The following is a 20,924-nucleotide window of genomic DNA, read 5'->3' on the forward strand; positions in this document are numbered from 1 at the left end:
TCTTTTTTTAAAAAAAGGGGGGGGATGACAGAGAAAAGTTTTGCTTTAGATTGCTTTGGAAGGAAGAATAACATCCAAAAGAGTGGTTGAAATAAAGAAAAAACAGTTCTCCACTCCACAGTTTACTTCCTATGGTTCCTTTTCCTCTTAATTTGACTACTCGGGAGTAAACAGTGTGTGAAGCCTGCAGGGAAGGTGCTCTCCTGTCATCGAAGGGATCACAGGATGCTTTAGGACTGCTGGCTCCAATGGCCTTAAAAGGCTGTCAGCTTGATCAGGAGACTAGTTGAGCTACACCAGTTGAGTTTAAGCCAATGCAGAGAATGGTTAAGATATCTCTAATGATGGGGAAGGCCCATCACTCAGTGGCAGAGCATCTGCCTTGCATGCAGAAGGTCCCAGGTTCAATCCCAGGCATCTCTAGGTAGGGCTGGGGGAGACTCTTGCCTGAAATCCTGGAGAGCGGCTGCCAATCAGTGTAGACAATACTGATCTGGATGGACCAATGGTCTGACCCAGTATTAGGCAGCTTCCTCTGTTCCTAGCAGCCCAATCAACAACCCTAGTGGTGATTGTTGCTGTTAGCACCTTCCATTAGTTTGGGTCTGTCCAGAGTTCTATAAAGGTGTGGGGGGGGGCGCACCCGACATCCAGGTCTCAGTCACCTAGGAGTTCCCAATCTTAAAACTAAGCATAGCATTTTTTGTTTCTTTTTCCTTTTCTTTTTAAGACTAGTTTCATCCTAAACGTTTCACTTTAACTGGTCTGTAGTCCCAGTTTTTAATAATCCATTGTTCAGAAAGGAGATTTAGGGTTGTTCTTTTTAAGGGGCATATTCTATTGTTGTTGTTGTTGTTCCATTCATATCCCATCTTTCCTCCAAAGAGCTCAAGATGATGTACATGATTCCTCATATTATCCTCATAACAACCCTGTGACTTAAGTTAGGCTGCCAGTCAGTGATGGCCCAAGGTCACCTAGTGAGCTTCATGGCCGTGTGGGGATTTTAACCCTGGTCTCCCAGGTTCTAGTGTGACACTCTAACCACTACACCACACTGCCTCTGTGGAAATCAGTGGGGCATAACTCTATATTGTCACTCTCTTTAACAGCTGTGGTTTTGTTTTTTTGGGTTTTTTTTACAGGCCCTCCCCTGATTTTCGTGTGGGTCTAAGGAGTTCGAATCCGCTTTAGGGATGGCGAAGACAGAGACCAGATGGTGTCAGAAACCCCAGATGCTTTAATGCGGAGTAGAAGAACATAGATATGGATATGTTCCGAATTAGTCCAATTGAAATTGACCTATCGGTGAACTGCCCATTGGTGAAGGCAGAACCAGATGGTGTAAGAAACTCCAGATTCATTAATCCGGAGTTACATAGCATCGTTTTGGGTATACCCCGAATCAGAACCATGGATTTCAACTGGATTAAATTGGATTAATTTACATACAAGCACTTCAGGGTGAAGGGGTTTATTACTATGAATCACTAAGGTACCACATTAAATGCAAGCTGTTCTCTTGCACAAGCCCCACTGAAATGCACTGACTTAGCTTCCGCTCAGTGAGTTCTGGGTTGCTGCACGTGACTGATCTGGTGTGTGTCTCATTTCATCCCGCTTTCACACGTGCCGTTATCCCTACAAGAGCGTCCAATGACAATGGAGCAAACCCCTGTAGGGAAAGGGCATGGGAGAACATTGGCTTTGCATGCAGAAAGTCCCGGATTCAGCCTCCGGGTAAAAGGATTGCAGGCAACAGGACTGGGAAACCCTGAGGAAGGGACAAAAATGAGATACGTGCAACTTTAAAGCTGGGAATAATAGAATAGTAGAGTTGGAAGGGATCTATAAGGCCATCAAGTCCAACCCCCTGTTCAGTGCAGGAACCTCTGGCCCTCCAGATGTGGATGGACTCCAGCTCTCTTTAGCCCCTGCCAATGGCCAGGAGTGATGGGAGTTGTAGCTCAGGAACAACTGGAGGGCCAGAGGCTCCCCATCCATGATGGAGAGGCGACGTCCACCAACGGAGCCGGTCCGTTCCTGCATTTGATGCGGCGTTCGTGCAGGCCTCTGTTTGGTTTTGACTTCCAGTAAGGGGGGGGGAGTCTAAAAGCTAAGTCTGATATGTACGTCTTCTGGACCACCGGATCGGCTGCCTGAGCTGACTGCCTTCCAAAGCCTTGCCTTCGAGGACAGGGGAAACTACTAGCGGCGGGCTTTGCTTGGCGCCGCCGGGCCATTCACACGTGCAAGTTAGCACGTGAGAATGCCGCAATCCTGTGTGAACCTGCTCCCACTAATTTCCGTGAGCTCTCTCCAGTCCCAGGAGCGTACAGGGTCGCACGCAGCCTTACCTGGAAACAGCCCGCTGAGACTTCAGTTGTAGGGATTTAATCAGAATGCGCTTCAAAGGAAGCTTGTGGAAGGACTGGTTAATAATAATAATAATAATAATAATAATAATAATAATAATAATAATAATAATACGTTTAATGGTTTGATGACACATGATAGTGGGCGATAACCAACGTTTTACTCAGAGAATTAAATTACGCCCACTAATTTCAATGGGTCTACTCTGACTATAACTAACGCTGGGTATCACCGAAAATCTTTCTACCATTTTGCCTGCGCAGAGGGACTCTTGATTCATCCCCGCTTTCTAATTTCTCTCTCCCCCTCCCTTTTTGAACTTTGAGGTAAGACTTTTTATGAACGGATGATGTGAGATACTCAATATCCTATCGGGGACAGTCGTAATATTGACGGTCAAAAACTATCTGCTGCTGAAGACCGAAACTGCAGGCAAAACGAGGGGGGGAAGGGAGAGCGAAAGACCCGGAGATGCTCATCAGCTAATTACAACTGCAAATAATATGCAAATGGAGCTTGGCAGAGCCACCGAGAAGCCGACTTTAAGAGCGGAGATAATGCGAGCAAATGGAACAGCCTGTAGGCTCGGGAAAATATCCAGAAGGCTCTGAGTCGTGGGAAGGGGGGGGGAGAGTGAGGATTGCTTTGATGGGTTTTGATTAAAGACTATCTACGTTCTATCTAGTTATATGACACCCAGAATGTACAAGAGAATATGCAATGCACATGTATTGTAAATATAGGGTAATGTTATATTATATTATCTTCAGCATGCAAACAAAATGACAAGCAAAATGATGAAGGAGCTAGAGCAACTCCCCTATGAGGAAAGGTTTGAAGGCTTTTTAGTTTAGGGGGGAAACGGCCTGCCTGAAGGACATGAGGAGGAGGACAGGGTATGCAGTTGCCCCTGGTGCTAGGGAAAGTGGATCTCTCTCTCGCGCTCGCTCGCTCTCTCTCGCGCGCGCGCTCCCTCTCTCTCTCTCGTATGAGAATATTTGGGAGACCAAGGTACTTTGCCATGAAGTTCACTTCTCACCCGAGGAGCCAATCGGCATGAAAGAGAAGGCATGTGTTAGCTACTTAGAAGAGGCTACTCAGTGACTGTCTCATCTCCTTTCACTCTGATTGGCTCCAAGAAGCACAAAAGAACTAAGAAACAGCTTGTTAGCTAAGTGAGAAGACTGTGGCTAACATACTCCTCTTCCATGCTGATTAGCTTGGACATAGAGTCCCTGCTGGGACCCTGCTCCCCAAAAAGTAAAAGGTCTATGACCCCCCAGATGACTACCCCCCTATTCAAGACAGACAAAAGAAAGGACTTCTTCACACAGCGCACAGATAAACTATGGCATTTGCTCCCAGAAGAGGCAGTGAGGGCCATCAACTTGGGCGGTGTTTAAAAAGAGGAGTAGAGAGGTTCATGGAGCATGAGGTGAACAATGGCCTTTACTAGCCATGAGGTCTGTGTTCTACACTTTCGGAGGTGGGAGGAGAGAGTGCTGTTTGTGCTCAGGTCCCGCTTGCAGGTTTCCCAAGAGGCATCTGGCCATGTGAGAACAGGAAGTTGGACTCAATGGGCCTTTGACCTGACCCAGCATCCAGGCTCTGCTTATGTACAATGTCTGCACACACATGCCCATGTAGATCACAGCTACATCTCAACAAGGATATTGTGGAGCTCGAAAAGGTGCAGAAAAGGACCACCAAGGAGATTGTGGCATTTTCCTTTCCAGGAAAGGCTACAAATGATTCTGAACTTTTTATTATTATTATTTTAGGGGGCAGAATGACATAGTTTCACAAAATTATGAATGGTGAAGAGAAAGGAGATAGTGAGACGTTCCCCCAACCCCCAATACTGATGTCATTGAATGAAGCTGATTGGTTAGAAGAGCCAGGGCAGATGGGAGGAAGTAAGGTGCAAAATTAAACTGTGGAATTCTCTGCCACAAGATGTGATGAGTGTTGCACTGTGTGTAATTTGTGAGCTTAATTTCGTTTAAAGCAACACAACAGCAGCAGATGTTGAAATGCGAGTGTGCCAGCGTATGCGTGCGTTTGCCTAAGAAAGCAGACTTTTACCCTGCATCAGCATCACTGAGACTTGAGACTTAATAAAATAAGAAAAGCTACTTTATTTATAGAAATACATTGTAGATAGAAAAGCATACCTAGTTCTAACTAGCTAAGTTGGAGGCATAACACCCACTGCTTGGAGAGAACAGAGACAAAGGGATGTCTCCTCTCTCCCGGACGAAGACAAAGGAGTGGAAAGGGCGGAAGGAGGAGGGGCAGGTAAGCTTCCCTGAAGACGTCACAGTCTAGCGACAGAAGGAAGTCAGTCAGAGCATCACAGGTAAAGGTAAACAAGCCTATCCATCTGGAGGATCCTAGCTATATCTTCCCTCTGGAGCACAAACAAAAGAACAAAACAGGAGTTGCTCTTGCCCCACTTCCAACAATGAGGGTCATCAACTTGGACAGCTTTAAGAGGGAATTATACAGATCGGTGAAGGAGAAAGCAATCTGTGGCTGCTACTCACAATAATTGTATATGCTACCTCTGAGACCAGAGGCAACATCTCTTTGAATGCGGAGGAACATGAGCGAGAAGAGTACTGTTGCCCTCATGTCTCACGGCTGGACTCTCCAAGAGGTATCTGGTGAGCCACAATAGGAAATAGGATACTGAACTAGTCGCGTACAAGTAGAGTTACACAGACACACACTCTCCTCATGTGGATACACACAAGGCGATGGATGTAAGGACATAATGCAGTCAAAGAGCACAATCCTATGCACGTTTACTCAACTATGTTGATTATGATTATTACATTAATATCTCACCTTCCCTCCAAGGAACTCAAGGTGGTGTACAAACATGGTTCCACCCCTCTTGATTTAATCTTCACAACAACCCTGTGAGGTAGGTTAGGCTGAGAAACAGTGACTGGCCCAAGGTCACCCAGCGAGCTTCATGACCCAGAGGGGATTTGAACCCTGGTCTCCCAGGTCCCAGCCTGGCACTCTAACCGCTACACCACACTGGCTCTCGCAGCGAGAATGTAGTCCTTGGCAAATGTGCACAGGCTTGCAGACAATGTTAAGTCCCATTGATTTCAGTGGAAGAGTTCAAGAATGTTAGAGAGATAACCAAACTCTGAAAATGCATATTTAACACTTTTACCACCTTATGTAACATACCTTTAAAACTTAAATTCTAGTCTAAAGAAACCACATAAGATCTATCTATCTTTGTATAATATGTGGACATAGCTTTGCTCACTGCTGAATTATGCTAGGGTGCTTGCATTCAAGCTGCCTTAGGCCCTGATCAGAAGAACATTTACTTGGTAATAAATTCCATTAAAATCGATTTACAAGAATTTACAGCCTAAGATTTTGAAAGAGGGTCCTAGTCCCCATGATTTCAAGCATTCAGAATTTCCTAGGCTGTGGATCAGGTGGATAGTCTAAAAACACATGTCAGTATTTGAAATTCTTTTGTGAAGTGGACTCTGTGCAATTGTTTCTCATGGGGCAGCATTTGTGTGTGTGTGTAGATAACCCAATATATGCATATTTCACATCTCTAAAACCCCAAGACACCTTATTTTTGCTTTACATTTATTAGTCTAAATCTATAGCGTTGATCTGAAATTCCTGGTGGGGGGGGTGGATTTCATGGAATGCATTTCCTAGAAAGTCTTCCTGAACAACAATCAGGGTGAATATACCCCACACCTACTTATTAGGGAGTAATCTGCATTGAACTGAATGGGGGAGTACCCATGGACAGATTACTCTGTAAGAAGTCCGACTGAAAGTTGTGCAGAGAACCTTTGTTTAGAAGTAAACAAATAAAGCATACAAGATCGCCCGGATCCCTCTTTTAAAAAAAGGATCCTTTCAGTCCTCCGATGTGAAAAATGAGCATTAGATTATTATCCTCCTTATCTCTCTCCTTCTCCATCTCCCTCCCCGCCAGCCCGCCCCTCATCTTTCGAGGAAGCGCCTGATTTGATGCTCACAGTCGCCAACTCGGCGAGACCAGGCGCGTGCGGGTGAGGGGCCTGCAAAGCGTAAACCAATCAGCACCTAATGAATCCCATTGGATGCTTTTTAGTGGGAAGCTGGCAAAAGGACACCGCACATTAGGAGGCCAGACACCTTCCTTCGGTCGAGGCGGTGGAAGCAAAACACGTGCGCGGCCCACCCCAGCGCCTCTTCGGAAACTGACCTGCGCTTGGGCGCGTTCCAAATGCACGCCGCCCCGACCGGCCAATTAAGAGCCAGTCGTAAGCTGGCGGCGGCAAGGGAACTGCAGCTGGAAAAGCTAAAAAGGCAACAAGCCTATCACCCCCCCCCCGCCGCCAAAACACCCCAGTTTTGGCAGCGATCCGGAAGATCTTCGCCTCGCCTCCCCCCACAGATTTTTTAAAGAACAAAACCGAATTAAAAGGACTAAGAGAAAAAAAATCAACTCATTTGAAATGTGGTGTTGGAGGAGAGGTTTGCGCATACCATGGACTGCGAAAAAGACAAATAATTGGGTGTTAGAACAAATTAAACCAGAACTGTCACTAGAAGCTAAAATGATGAAACTGAGGGTCTCATACTTTGGACACATAATGAGAAGACAGGATTCACTAGAAAAGACAATAATGCTGGGAAAAATAGAAGGGAGTAGAAAAAGAGGAAGGCCAAACAAGAGATGGATTGATTCCATAAAGGAAGTCACAGACCTGAACTGACAAGATCTGATCAGGGTGGTTCATGACAGATGCTCTTGGAGGTCACTGATTCATAGGGTCGCCATGGGTCGTAATCGACTTGAAGGCACATAACAACAACAACAAGGAATTCCTATTGCAATGTTTAACCAAGGAGATCCAGCAATTTCATAAGGCACCAGCATGAGTTTGTTCGAGGGGGAGGGAAATATTTCTATGGGAGATGGGGATAAAGGTAAGCAAAAGATAGATCCGTGGGGTTGGGGGTTGGGGATATTAAGAAAATAAAGGTTTAGGCGATCAGTAATTTATTTGACGAGTTTTAAGTCTCAGTCCTGTGCATACTTCCGTGGAACTAAATCCCATTGAAATAAATGAGATCTACGAAAGGGCTGCAGTCCTATTTCCTAAAAGGTAAGCTTCCTTGGGACTTATTCCTGATTAAACATGAGTAGGATCCAACTGTGCAAAGGAGAGGGGGAAAAAGCCCTTTCAAAGTGAAGCTAAGGGTTAATAGATTCCAACGCTCCCCCCCTTTCAACTTTCCCGCGTACAATTTCAGGAGAATACCTATTTAAGTCTTGCAAACGAAAAACAAACACGTCTCTGCGTTCATTTGCATACAAAGCAGCCTAAAGATTTGCTTCAGTGATGGGGGGGAGGGGGAGAGAGCAAGGCTCCTAGCTTAAAAACCACAACAATGAAATTGTTCGTCCAAATGGCGAATCGATATTTCTCCCCTTCCCTTTTTCTGCAGGAGTGTTTGTGTTTGTGGAGGGAGAGTAGATTGGCCTGCGGGATGAGCAGTGGAAGAAAAGAAAAAAACCATGGACACAATCACATTTTTTTTAATTTAAGAAAGATGCAAATTTAATGTTATCTCATCGCGGCTCTTGCTTTTCTATATATGGCTAATCGATGTTTTGCCGCCCCTTCAGGGGAGAGGGGGGTGGAAAGAGAGAGGAGTGGTGAAAGAAAAAAAATCTAGACACAAACCCATTTTTTATTTTTAAAAAGATGCAAATTTCATCTTATCTTAACTTGGCTTTTTCACACACACAGAGTGTATATGTGTGTTGCTCCCTTTCCTCCTTCCATAAAGTAAACAATGAAAAATTAATACCCTTTCCCTTCTGAGGACCTAAGCAAGTCGATTTTGTTAATTTCGTACTGAAATTGACACAATAATTAAAGGGAAGTTAACAACTCGGTTTGGGGGTAAATCAGATGTATTTTATATTTTCCCCAATTAAAATTTACTTTTAAAAAGGTAGCAGTTTTTGCTGTCCCCAAAATGAAAAAGTGCCGGGGGGGGAGGGAAGAGAAGGAGGGCTCCTTTTTCGCAACGTTGCCCATCGCTTCTGCCATCAGATTCATTGTGATGTATTAGATGCAATAAATTATCCCAAGTAACAAAACATTGGAAGCTGAAAGGTTGATAATCTGGAAACCAGAGATAAGAATTCATTATTCTGAATCATTATGAATCCAGCGTTGCCTCTGACTCCTTTCTTAATCAGCTCCTCTGATCCTGGATATGTGAGCGGCAAAGATAAGGACGGAATCATTTATAATTCTTCACCTCGCCTAATATTTTAAAATAAAGTCAGAGGCAAGAAAACGTCATAAGACACACGCGCTCGCACACGCGCACTCTCTCTCTCTCTCTCTGTCACACACAAACATACAGAGAGAGAGAGAGAGAGAGGGCGAGGGCGAGAGGCCAGGAGGACATGGCAACCTCGGAATGAAAAATCTCTTGGACATTACTTGAATTGAACAGTGAGATTAAATTAACACTGCCCCCTTATATGCCATCCTCCCTCGATACACACGTGCACATATTTCCACGTGAATTAGGAATGGAAAATGTAAATAACAGGAGACTTTTTTTAAAAAAAGAAAAGACAAGGTGAATCTTCAATTGCCTGTGTTTATTTGTAGAAAACCTATAGCTGGCTTTATTTATTTCAAAAGCATTGATTTAAGCACACACAGAGAGACTTTTTCCCCTCTAAATCTGCTCTTTCTCCAACAGCAGGCTTGCTTAACTCTAGGTTTAACGGAAATCATTTTTAAAGGAACAGACACGAAAGCAGCGAATCGATTATTGAAATAGAAATAGCAGAAGAATAGTGATAAAGGTGCGGAGAGAGAGGAGAGACAAAGACAGATAATGGCAGAATGTAAAACAATAAAGACCCGCGATCCAGTGGGGCAGATCTCCTGCGCAAGCCCCGTTAAAATGAAAGGGAGCAATTCGGTTCCAACGCAACCTGCGCAGTAAATATTCTCTCTCCCTCCCCACACACAACGGTTATTATTTTGGTGGCGGGGCTATAGATATAAGTGAATGGGGGGGGCAGGTCTGCATCCACGCTGCTCTGGATCTTCCGCAGAGCGCAAGCCATTTGCATAAATTATAGCTTTAAAGGAGCAGAGAGAATAAGGATCGGAATGTGCAGAATGTGCGTTTGTCTGTCTGTGAGCAGAGGCCGGGTTGAGAACAGCATTGCACTGATTTATGGTGGCTCTTTGTAATGCGAAGAGGACCCCTGGGAGGCGGATGGAAGGGTTGCCCGATAGGGTTGAAAAGGAGGCGACCTTCTTATTCAGGTGGTTTGGCTGAGCGAGGCAGGGGACGCATCCACACGACCAAGCCCCACAAACCACGCCAGCGAAGCAGGCAGATCTTGATGACTGGATCGGAAATCTCCGGAGGCATTCAACCCTGGGGTGGGGGGCTCTCTTTTTCTGCAAGCGCGTTCAAGGTCGGGCTCCCCTAATCCCTTTCCAGTTACTTGCCACCAGGGAAGGTTTCAGAGGGATGCACATTCAGGGGCCAAAGTGTGGCCCTCTTCCTTGGAGCCAGTGAGTGAGCTCGGTGCGACTCTTTCCCGAGGAAACATGCCCAGGGGTTAAGGCCTCCCATCGATTACAACTTCAGAGCTGCTCTGAACACCGTTGACTCCGGGCTTTTATAGCGTTCGGCTTGTGCCGGAATCCTGTGCGGGTGTGCGTGCGCCCCCCGCACACACACACGCACACGTGTGCTTTGCTATTGAAAAGATGTTGATTCCCAGAAAACGTAGATCCTACCCCTTGATCTCTAAACCATCGGTTACCATCTGTCTGTCTCCCTCAATCCAACATCTACAACCCATCTCGCATCTCGGGAGGGTTTCCGATGCTGGCTTTAGCACCGATATGAAGTGGGGCCTCCTTCCTGTCGTTTTAAGCCACGTTAGTAACCTTTGGATCGGCTGTCGGTACGGGTGTGTGTGTTTGTGTGTGTGTGTGTAGGAGATCCAGGGTTGGTCTCTGCTCATCATGAAGAGGAAGCCGGCCTTGGTGGATCCTTTTGGAAGCCAAGGAAGAACCCCGATCTTCTTGAGTGGGGTGGGCGGGAAAAGGAAAAGGGGGAATGGATGGACGGAGACGCTGCTCCGACCTCAGGTCCCTCTAGCTGGATGCGTGTGTTGCTCGATGACCCTTCGCAGAAGCAGTTCTCGCGGGTGTCTGAATGAGCAAATGTGGGCAGCTTTGCCTAGATCGGTAACTGACCAGGCCTCCACTCGGAATGGGTGGAGACTCTGGCTTTACCGGCCAGAACACAGCAGCCGATTTCTTTCTCTTTCTTTCTGTGGTTCCTGTTTCATAGGATTAATTCCACCCCTCCTCCGTTTTCTTCATGCCAATGGGCTAACCCCATCGCAGATTTTTCTACTGCCGCCCCTGACCCTCCCCAGCCCCCCATATCCTCCTTGTCTGTGCTCAGCGACTACCCCGCAAATCCTTACTTTGTGCCTACATTTCCAATTCCTTCGAGGCTCCAGTTTCGAGCCGCCCTCACCCCCCCCAATGCCAGTGGTTTCAAGACAGCTAGATTCAAGACAATAAATATCATCATCATCATCATCTTTTTATTCTGATCAGTCAATGGCATTTTAGTAGCACCCCAGCCGCCGCCCTCCCCCAAACGATCTTTAATTTATTCCCTTAATTGAATTTGTTTGCTAAAGATAGAAGTGGACGTCAGATCGCGTTACCTTTCACCTTAGAAAGGGAGTCACTTACTTACGAAGAGGAGATAGAAAGTCCGCACGTCAACAGAAAAGAAGTGGCGGCGGGGGCGCGGAGTGAGGGGGCGGCGGCGAAGATGGGAGAAGATATTTGCCATGTATAAATGTGTTCACTTTACATCCTGATTTAAGATTTCATGGGGTGTGTGGGAAGGAGAGAATAAAAGCCCTTTCAACCCTGTTTAATAACCCCACTCCTTCCATATTGGGTGGTATTCAGACCCTTGGATTTAAAAAGAAAACCCTTAATGCAATATATATATACAGCCTTGTTAAATTAAGCCTACAGTATAAGTAAAGGATTAAATTTGCATCTGAGTAGGACCTCTCTTCCTCTTCCCAACTGCACGGCTGCGAAATCTGATCCAAGATGAGAAATAAACGATATTAACCCGGATGCCAATTGCATTGGCCGGGAGAAAGCCTTTGCGAAGACCGAGCTTACTTTTTAAAATATCTATAAGAATCCTGCCGGCCGGCCTGTTCATTCCCCTTTCCCTTTCACGGCCTTGTGGTTTGTGACCAACCCGATCGCCGTTTGCTGGTGCAAAACCAAAGCAAATCGGCGGAGGAGTAAGATTGGAAACAAAACTTATCCCAATATAAAATCATTATCGTTTGAGTTTACCGGGCGGGGGAGACGCCTGGGGATTTAGTATGTGAAAGCTGCTCCGCTGCGGAGATTTTGGCAGGATTGCGCAAATTAAAGGCGGCGATTGATGGCTGCACGCGCCCCTGTGTGTTTGGGGAGGGTGCAAAGAGGAAAGTAAGGTCGGAAATCTACGGCATACAATGGGCCTTACATGCACGTGGCAAAGAAAGGACGGGTCTCCCTCGTGGGAGCACATACTAACTCACAGGCACCCACGCACATCGCAGCCGCTGCAGTGCCCACGCGAAACCACCTTTTGTTCTTCTCTCACCAGCGATGTTCATGCGCGACCACCACCCTTCTGGGTGAGAGGAAAATATAGGCGCAATATATACCCCCCCCACCTTCCAGCCGATAAGTCTTGTGGAAATCGAAGGGAATTGGCTTGGCGTTTGCTGCCTGCTTCCACGCGCCCTGCAAGATTCAAATGAAGCCATCGAATAGATGATTAGAGAAAATGATAAGTGTGTGAGAGAATGTGCTTATCTCCTGTGTGATTATACACACGCACACACCCTATATATTTCTATCTATCTATATAAATCTAGATAGATAGATATTCTTGGCGAATCATCAAAGATTTTAACAGCTTCAGCAGTCGGGGAAATACAGATGGCCTTTTCTTAAAACGTGTCGGTTCTAGGAAGACACTTTGAACTGGAGCCACATAATTCTTACTGACAAGTAAATGTGTTTCGCGTTGCGTTGAAAGAATACATTTGCAGCTTCAGGAAAGATTGGGAAAGAGGAGTGCTTCTGGTCTCGTTATATTACATGTAAATCTGTGGAGTACAAACCGCTATGCATATATATTATCGCTATGCATATGGATAGGCATATTTATATATAGTTTATAGATCCGACCGGGTGAAAATAACTGCCCCCCCCGGGTTGTTGGCTTCTTTTTTACACACCGTATTTTTTGAAACCACCGGGGCGGGAGGAAGGAGCTAGAGACGTGGGAGTTTGGAACGGATCAGAATGGAATCTGAACATATGCGTTGGAGAAGCAGGAGTTAATTTTGACCCCCGCAGCTTCGGATGAAGTACAATATGGTTGTTGTTTTTTAATACTGTTTGGTTTCGGACAACCGCGGAGAACTCACGTGGGTTTAGGGTTGCCCTTGGTGAAAATGTCCCGAAGCGAGGTCTCTGCGTGTGCCCGCAGCGTATGAACATCGTAAGAAGCTCAAAGTAGAGCCGAGACTCCCTCTGTTCTGGAAAAGGACACCCCAAACTTTTAAAACACATTACCTCCCTCCAAAGAATCCTGGGAACTGTAGTTTGCTCTTCATAGAGCTACAATTTCCGGCACCCTTTACGGGTTCCCAGGATTCTTTGGGGAACGTAGTGCGCTTTAAGTAAATGGTGTGTAGGCAGCCGGAAAATCATAGCTTGGCCGGACAGCATCTCCCTCCCTTCGGGTGCAGCAGCAGGTGTGACCTTTCCAACCCTCGATCCACAATCCACTTCAGCCAATTTGGTCCCAATCCTAAACCCATTTACTGGGCAGCGCAGGGGAAGAAAGCCAAACCGAGGCATTTGCTCGCAAGGAAGCCTCTCACAAAGGTCGTGTGCGTCCGTCCCCCCTCCAATCAATTTCAGCCCACCTTCCCCGTTAAGGATTGGTGGAGGCCAGCGTGTTTTGTCTCTTTTCCCTTCCTTGTTATGTCTGGATATGGGCGCGGGGGCGCGCGCGCCGGCGACAAGGGCCCTCCCCCTCCAACCTGGACGCAGGTTTGTGTATGTTGAAGCTGGAAGCAAAGAAACAAAACAAAGAAAGATATCACAAACCACAGCAGCGCGCACAGGGGCGATTAATGCGTAGGCTTCCAAGGCTGCTCTCTAAAGAAGCACTTAAAACACATACGCACATAACCAAAACCCTCTCTCAGATCATCCTGTGCTTTCAATCCAGGCCGACTTTTGCACAAATGTCATTTACATTTCCTCGAAAGCTTGGCCCTTGCATAGGACCACACGCTCCCTCCCTCCCCTTCGTTATTATTTTATTTGCGATGTTCCCCCCACCGGCGCCCCCTTCCTGCTTTCTGCGCCTTTCCCAGTCCTTCAGGCCCGGGCCAGGTTCGAATCGGTCCCTGAAGAAGCCTCCGCCGTCCCCTCGGCGTCCTTCCCTCCCCAAACCCCACCTGGGGAGGGGGAGGGGGATGCTTAAAGAGATGCCCGTCCTCCCCCCCCCGCGCTCCTCCTCTCTCTGGCTCCTTCATTCTTCCACCGTCCCTTCCCAACCCGGAAGCGCTCCGAGCTCTCTGGCACGGTGGTGTGGAAGAGGAGGGGGAGGGGGAGGAGGAGGAGCAGCGGCGGCGGCGGCGGCAGCAGGGAGGTTGGCCGCCTGGAGGATGCGGATCACCCAGATCCCTCTCTCTCTCTCGGCTGGGGAGCACCTTCAGCGAGGCGCGCGTGGCCCCGACGGCAGCACCGGCACCGGCACCGGCACCCACGGCGGGACTAGGCTGTCATTTCTGAGCGTCGCTCTGCAGCAGATAAACTCAGATCGGTGCTAATTCTCAGGTCAGTGCGTTTTGACTTCTGCAGCTGCGATCTCTTTTTTTTCCCGCTGCACGTGGGGCAACCTGAAGGGATCCGTTGTCGAATCTCCTTCCTCGACCCGCAGGGAGCTTGAGATCCATATGGTCTCAGGATCGATTTGGATGGTTTATATTCCGCTCTCCCTCCAGCCAACCCACCCCCTCCCGCCTTCGGTGACCTTGGAAGGGGACCCGGGAAGGTGGGAGAACCGGACTTTCTCCTGTGAGATCAGATTACGGCTTGCAGACGAAGAAGCCGTTTTCCAGAGCCCGACCTGGCTTTTGGCTCAGTCGCTGATGGGGCTGGTGGCGCCGGTTGGAGGGGTGGTGGTGTAGGAAGCCAACAGAAAACCTGACATCGCCCCTGGCTTTGGGCAGCAGAAGGCGAAGGGGAGACTGGCCCGCGCTTTGAGGCGCCTGTAGAAAGGGGGAGGCCTGCTAAAGGCTCTGAAGCCCCACATTTCGAAAGGGAAAAGATGACTGGCAGGTATCTGCAGAGGCAGACTCTATTAATGGGGTGCATAAGTGTGCGCAACTGCAACATACGCCGCGTAGCCCAAGGGCATAATTTCGACCGCGGTTGGGTATTGCATCTAAAGAAAAGAAAAGGGAGCATGCGTTTTTTTTAAAAAAAATATATTGAATTATTATTTATTAAAACTATTACTATAGCTGCGTTTAATTGTTCGCTGCTTCCTGGGGCCTCTGGGCGGCTAATAGCGTTCTTTCATTAATGCTGTTAGCCGCCCAGAGGCCCTAGGACGCGGCGAGCAATTAAACGCAGCTATATTAATTCAATAAAATAAGGATCTACGTTCACGTAATGGATATAACCTTCTCTAGCTTATTCGTTACAATAAGACTGGGACACCGAGATAAACCGTGATCTCTCTATCTATGTATTTAAAGTATCACTGCTTTAAAAAGTATGAATTAAGTGTCACGCTTAAGAAATTCAATTGGAACTGAGCCTAGAAAGAAAATGGTCCATTCCCTGTCAATTTCTACTTTCAAGGTCTTTCTTTGTCCGCCTCCATCTTTGCAGTCCCACCAATTTCTTTCCATCTTTTACACACACACACACACACACACTTTCTATTTCTTCCGCAATTATACCTAGAGATGTCCTGCAAATACGTCTGTGGGTTCACGTCAGTTCCCTTGGCTATTTTTCTTCCTAAAGCCATCACACACGCACACTCAGGATCGCGAAGGCACACCTGCATGTGTCAAGAACTCAAACGGCACCTTCTTCCAGTAGCGTAATTTGTCATTTATTTTTCTACTGGGAGAAATAAACCTGACGATCGTACTAAAAATACTAGCTCAGGAAGATAAATGCGTAGAGATCGAAAGAGAAACGCGAAAGGGGTGGAATCAATCCGGCTCCCCTCAAAATTAAACCCGAAAATTAAGCTCTCAGTCCCATTGGCTTTAAATCCACGTCCTCCTTTTGCTTAAGTGGGTCCAGAAACAATCCCTCCTTGCCCGGCGCTCTCCGGATCGAGTGTAGACTTTCTCCAGCCTGCGCCAGATTCCCGGCGGAGCAGTTTTGTCTCAGTTCTGTTGTGCGAGGTAATGAGGGCAGTGTTGCATTAAGAAAGGAGGGAAGGAACGCGCACTAGTCCAAACTGCTTTTGGTGTAACGACCATAATTTAAATGGTAGACCAGGTGGGGACTCCTAGTGGTTTGGAAACGATCCGCTGAAATGTCGAGTCGGATTTGCTGAGTGGATCCTTATCTGAACACGGGAGATCGGAGGGGGACTGCTTTAACTGTGAATGAAAAGCCTTTTATCTCTTTGTAAGCGTTCAAGGGATCACTGCTTAAGAAGCCCAACTGAAATCTAGCCTTTGTTTCACCCCTTCCAAGAAAGTACTTTGGCTGCATGCATACCACACATTTAAAGAAGCATATTTGTTTCTCTCCCAAAGAATCCTGGGAACTGTAGTTTGCCTCTCGCGGAGCTACAATTCCCAGCACCCTTACCAAGCTGCATTGTATAGGTGCATACGCAGAACCTGCATTTGTTCACTTAAAAAGCCGCACGAGGACGTTGGTGAAGACTTTTTAGCGTCAGCAAACGGGAATAGCGTCCCTGATCGGAGCTCCGCTGTGCTAGATCAGTTTTAAAAGGAGGCAGTGGTGAAAAGCGATGTCTGTGACCACAAAGCCCTTTCCGATTTCAGCGTGAAACGCATTTGTAGAGGTTACTTTGGAAAGCGGTCTGTGGGTATCCGCCCGCGAGCTGTGTTTTTGGGATTTCTGGAATTCGGACCCGCCTCGTTGATTTTGCTGTGAAATCTGTGAAGTTAATCTGGAATAAGTGGCTGGGAGTTTTTTTTTGGGGGGGAGGCAGGATATTATCACTTCTGTCCTGGGTTCAAAGGCTTCCTGACAGTGGTAGCCTTTTGTGCATTTCATGGCTAAATCCTGCCCCCTCTCCTTTTTAAAACAATCTAGTTTTAGAAAAATGACCACCCCAGAGCGGAGAGCCCTTGACTGAAGTGTGTGTGTGTTTGTGTGAGTTGTGTCCACATGTGTCTATTGACGGGGATCATAGGTGTACTGACTTGGCAGGAAGTCAATTAAAATCAACGGAAATTTCCTCCCAAGTTAAAAAAAAAAGATATTCTGACACTTTCCTTGGAAGTAAGCTGACTTCAGCAATTTCCCTTCCAGGTAGGGGTGTGCTTATGATGCATTCACAGCCTTTTGCGGTTGCTATATCGGAATTCACCATTTGAGCACTCTTCCAGAGAAATGGTAAATGGGTTAAAAGCAGTTCCCTGAGGCCCTCTCTTTGTGGTTCGTTTTCTGGGGGAAAATCTGTTTCCCCGAAAGGGGCATCCGCAGTACATTTCTTTTCTCTTGGTGTTTGTGTTTTGGGGAGGCATTTGGCTTAACATTCAGTGAACTTCCATTTGCGCCTTGGCGTAGCTTTTCGGCACGCACCCATCTATCTGTATTGCTTTGGGGCACAGCCTGCCCAGACGCTTTTCTGCGCAAACCCCAGTGCATGTCTGTCTTTCTTTCTGAAGAGACATATTTTTGTGTACAGTACTTCGCTGTTGTGTGGGCTCTAGAGGTTCCTGTCAGCTGCATGTGTGTGTGTGTGTGTGTGATGTTAGCGCGTGCATGCTGCGCTTCTATTAACTGCTATTTACTCGATTTCCCCCTCCAATTTAGTAATTTTGGCTAATTCGTGTGGTTGTCTCCTCCGAAGAGCAATCTTTACCAATGCCGTTTTGATCCTCGTCGGTATAAGCGGCGTGCATCACTCGCCCGTGCCTGTGTCGCTGTCTCTGGGATCCCTCAAACAGTTATTACAAACCAATGCGTGTGCCAAAGTATACCTGCTTCCAGGCACATGCTTCCAAGAAAATGTATTTGTGATCCGCGCGCTAACTGGTCTGAAACGAAGCTGATTTCTGGATCTGCAGAGATCTGTGGGTTGGTCTGAAGAAGATTCGCTTTTGCATACGGGGGATGCAAAAGCTTGTGTCTGTTGTGCCAATTGCAATTGTGCGAGTGTGCGGGGGGGGGGAACAAGAGATAAAAAGTAACCAAGGACCTAACTCCCCCCCTTCCCATCCACGACCTAGTTAAGTCGGATTGAGTTCCACTAAAGACCAGGACCTTCTAGTCCAACCGGTAGAATGTCTGAGGTGTTCATAAGCGGGCAGGGATGTCTTAAAGGGTCTGTGGATCCGGCCGGCGGCCAGAGAGCTTTCTGAAAAGATTGTTGGGATCATGAATATTCAGCCTGCCTCTTTACTGATTAGCTCTGGGCCACTGGACCAGTTTCTCACGTGGGCGTTCAGCAGCCATTGGTCAAAAAGCAATCCGAATTATCAGCACCCTTTAGCTTCTATAATCACTGGCAAGCGGGAATGGGCAGGATTTTCTGCAACACTTTTGCAGCTCAGACAGCACCAGTTAGCCACAGATCGCTTCAAGCAAAAGAACTCTGGGTGTATGTGTGAATTTGCAGCGGTGCATCTCCATGGATGGTTATTACGTGGGTGCTATTCCAGGACAGTGCAGTTCCCCTCAGGTCCGCCACCCCCTGCAAGAGGGAAGGTCTTCTCTATGCTCCTCCTCTTCATCGCTCTGTTCGGATTTCTAAGGAAGCCCCAAATGGAAAGATGAAAAGCCAGTAAGAAAGGGAGACGCAGAACAGAGCAAAGGGAAGACAGTGGCCTCTCTCAAAAGATCCACGGGATCATTATAGCGGCGACCATCTTGTGGCCGGGGAGGTTGATGCACTAGGGCAAGTGGGGCATTGCCCCACCAACCTCAGCCGGCCCTGACCTGCCTTCTTACTTATAACCAATCAGAGGTGGGTTCCGCCTGTCTATCTCTTACTGGTCTCCCTGCCTTCTGCCCCACTAGACCCAATGGACACCCACCACCGTCTCGTGACATTCCCTCCGGGGGAATCCTTCCATCACCTCTTGCTAAATTAAAGGGTAACCCACAATTCACCTATTTGGGATTGGGAATTGGACTGCCTTCAAGTCGATCCCGACTTATGGCGACCCTATGAATAGGGCTTTCATGGTAAGTGGTATTCAGAGGGGTTTTTCCATTGCCTCCCTCTGAGGCTAGTCCTCCCCAGCTGGCTAGGGCCTGCTCAGCTTGCCACAGCTGCACAAGCCAGCCTCTTCCGTGTTCGCCACTGCCAGCTGGGGGGCAACTGGGCTCCTTGGGACGGGATTTGAACTCACAGACTCTGGACTCCCAGCCAGGCTCTCCTCCCCACTGTGCTATACCAGCTGTCATTTGGGATTAGTACTCAGGTACCAATTCTAGTGGGCTGTTTTTGCAGGGGAGGAGCAAACAGCACATCCGTTAAATCAGATGTCATTCCAACACCCCTGCTGGGTTAGCTGTAGGTGCACTGCTAAAAAAAAGTTTGACCAGAGCTAATAAATTTGACCAAGAGACTTCAATGAGTTCCAGCTTTCAACATCTGTGTGCCTATGCAGACACACTAAGATCTTTCTGAGCAACACTTAGCATTTATTCAGTGCTTTGGTATCCAAAGCATTTGGCCTGTATCAGAAATGGAGAACCTGTGACTCTCCAAATGATGTTGGCATTCAGTTTTTATCAGACCCATCCAGCACAGCCGACGGTCAGGATGATGGCAGCAGTTCTCTAACAATATCTGGAGGGCCAGTTTCCTTGGCTCTCACCTACATTATCTCAGCAATCTGTACAATCTGTACAATAGCCCAGTGCTATTATATTATATCTACATGGAGGATGAAGGCTAATGCTGGCTTGCCTTAAGAGTTTATTACCTAACAACTTCATGACAGGAGGAAAATGGAAATTTAGGACTCCCTGGCTCAAAGGCTGTCCATATGAAGAAATGGCTTGCTGTCTTACCTACACACACACTTTAAAAATTTAAAGGCATTTTCTTTCAGTTGGTTAACAGGGAGACAACAAATGCTGAGACTTATTTGTGTGTGCGGATTCTCATTTCTAAAGCGATGAAGAGGGTCTGAGCTACAACTGAAACAAAGAACCAAACTTGTGTAAATAGGCATCCCTTATTGGGGAGAGCTCAGTCATTATTCCGTATTCATTTCTGGGGAAGGAGGAGATTAAAAAGGCTGTTTTAAAAAGTGATACACACGTATACACCTAATCAAACCTGAATTCCTTTCTGCTATCTTTGTGTAGGCCGGGGAAGTCTCTCTCTCTCTCTCTCTCTCTCTCTCTCTCTGTAATTTTAAATGTATCTGAGCAGCAGAGAAACAGCAACAAGAAACTTCTTTGGAAGTTCTGTGGGGTGCCAATCTTCAAAAGCAATCTCTTAGGCCTGAAAAAGAGGCTAACAAATTAGACCAAGTTTATTTTTGTTGTTGTTGTTCAGTTACAGAAATTTATTTAAACTACAAAGCCTCCCCGTGCAAGATATTCTAGAAGCCAGAAAATGTCTAGGTGTAAAAAGAAAATTATCTAAAAAGGTGTCATTTTGACTGACACCATGATACCATTCTAGGAGCTTTATCTCAAGGGCGACCCATTTATAAACAAATCAATTTCAGGGTTGAGTTCACAAAGAGGGTCAACGGCTTCCGCTTGGATATATGCAAGCCTTGCATTCAGACAGCCACTGTGCATTTTAAAGGCATTCGTCCTAGCTCCTTTTAGCTCCTCGCAATCACAATTACAACATAACAGTCACAAATGCAAGCACTACGGACTCACACGTGGCAGCGGAGAACCCACGCACACGTCTCCTCCCTCCCTCCATTCCTGTATAGCATTTCCGAAAAAAAGCCTCTGAACCGAAATCAATGTTGGGGGAAGGGTGTCTTGAGGAGGGTAAGGGGTTAGACATCTGTTGACTTAAAACTGAGGTTAAAAAGACAGGAGTCTTCTCTTTTCGGTCATGCTTATCTCCAATGGGGGTTTCTGAATACATCTTCCTCTCCTCTGACATGTTTACTCAGAAGCTGAGCCCACGGTGCATAGGACTGTAGGCTTAAACAGAGAGCCTCTTTCTGA

General features: G+C 47.0%; 1 protein-coding gene across 1 annotated transcript in view; it reads left to right on the forward strand.

The window, feature by feature from the left end:
• The first annotated feature begins 14,228 nt into the window (after window positions 1-14,228).
• Window positions 14,229-20,924, forward strand: part of GATA3 (GATA binding protein 3) — a 76,353-nt gene continuing 69,657 nt past the window's right edge. Inside the window, exon 1 of the mRNA XM_061638308.1 lies at window positions 14,229-14,378. The gene's annotated coding sequence lies outside the window, so the exon portion shown is untranslated. The remainder of the gene's footprint in view (window positions 14,379-20,924) is intronic.

Source organism: Rhineura floridana, chromosome 8 (assembly GCF_030035675.1).
Source record: "Rhineura floridana isolate rRhiFlo1 chromosome 8, rRhiFlo1.hap2, whole genome shotgun sequence".
NCBI lineage: Eukaryota > Metazoa > Chordata > Lepidosauria > Squamata > Rhineuridae > Rhineura > Rhineura floridana.